The 1,201-nt window shown below is 38.7% G+C and overlaps 1 pseudogene; it reads right to left on the bottom strand.

Moving 5' to 3' along the window:
- Window positions 1–1,201, bottom strand: part of LOC107104152 — a 13,324-nt pseudogene that overhangs the window by 3,273 nt on the left and 8,850 nt on the right.

Raw genomic sequence — 1,201 nt, 5'->3', positions numbered from 1 at the left:
AGGAAGATTTTTCAATTCAAAATGTCAGAAATAGCGTTTAGTTCCAGGTTTTATCCAGCAGCCCAACAAAGCCTGGTTTTAGTTTAGAAAACATGCAAATAGAAACAGACGTCATTTAATTTAAAAAGCTTCCTGGATGGGAAGCAAAACGTCATCAAACTTGGAAACTGCAGCACCCCCTGGTGGTGAGAGGGAGATAAAAAATACTTTGCACAAAATATGAATTTTTTTAAGAATATTTTGGGAAATTTTTCTTGCTCCTTTTTATTTTACCATTACGTGTAATTTGATTTTTATTTAATTATTTTGAGGTCTTGAGGTTACGTTGTCATGGCAACGTCAAGCAAGCTGGAGCGTGGTATCCTGCTGGCTGCAGCAGACTAGAAAATATAGTCGCTTGGTAGTAGCTTATAGTCAATTGCTGCACGGCGTCGGCTGGCGCCTGCTCCGCTCACTCTATAAGAAATCTGCCAGAAGATGAATCGTGACAGGAAAAAAAATATGGGACATAAGTAAGACATTCTTTATTATCTATTGTCACTTTTTGTTATTATCTGGGAAAAGTTTAAGTTTTTCAGAGTTGTGTCCGTACCTCTAAGCTGAGATCCTGAAGCTGAATTCGAACCTCCCCTCAGAACGTTGGGAATCTCTTCCTGCTGCGGCCTTAGAATCGACTGTCCTGTTTGAGCCTCATCAGCGAGCAGCTCCTGCTGTCCAGATGCAAAGTCCTCCCTGCAGCAACACACAGAAACAAGATGAAGGATAACACCAGGGAACTGGCTGCCTAGTAACATAAAAAAACAAAAACAACTTGGTGTTATTAATTGGGACTGGACATTTTAATCCCACATGAAAAAGATAAGCAGGCGCTGGTGGGGGCGGGCCACATATCATGTTCACTTCCTGTTTGACTGCTGACCTACTTTCTATGGAGCCGCTCAGGCTATCTATCTGAGTTAAGTTTTATCTCCAACATTCCAGAAGCACAATCTTTGACCATTTTGAAAAATTTTCAAAATTTCTTTTCCTTTTTTCTACCATTGTGTCTTTTTAAAAACATTTTCTGCACACTACAAAAAGTTTAAATCTAAACAAGTCATATTTTTCTCTCTTAAAATGCATTTTTTCTTGTATTGAGGAGGAAAGGGAGACACTTTGACAATGGAACAAGACAATTAAACTTTAAAATGAGAGAAAACAA

This window comes from Cyprinodon variegatus, unplaced genomic scaffold, assembly GCF_000732505.1.
Source record: "Cyprinodon variegatus isolate N-32 unplaced genomic scaffold, C_variegatus-1.0 Scaffold1630, whole genome shotgun sequence".
In the NCBI taxonomy this organism is placed as follows: domain Eukaryota; kingdom Metazoa; phylum Chordata; class Actinopteri; order Cyprinodontiformes; family Cyprinodontidae; genus Cyprinodon; species Cyprinodon variegatus.
This window is presented reverse-complemented; position numbering and strand designations above follow the sequence as displayed.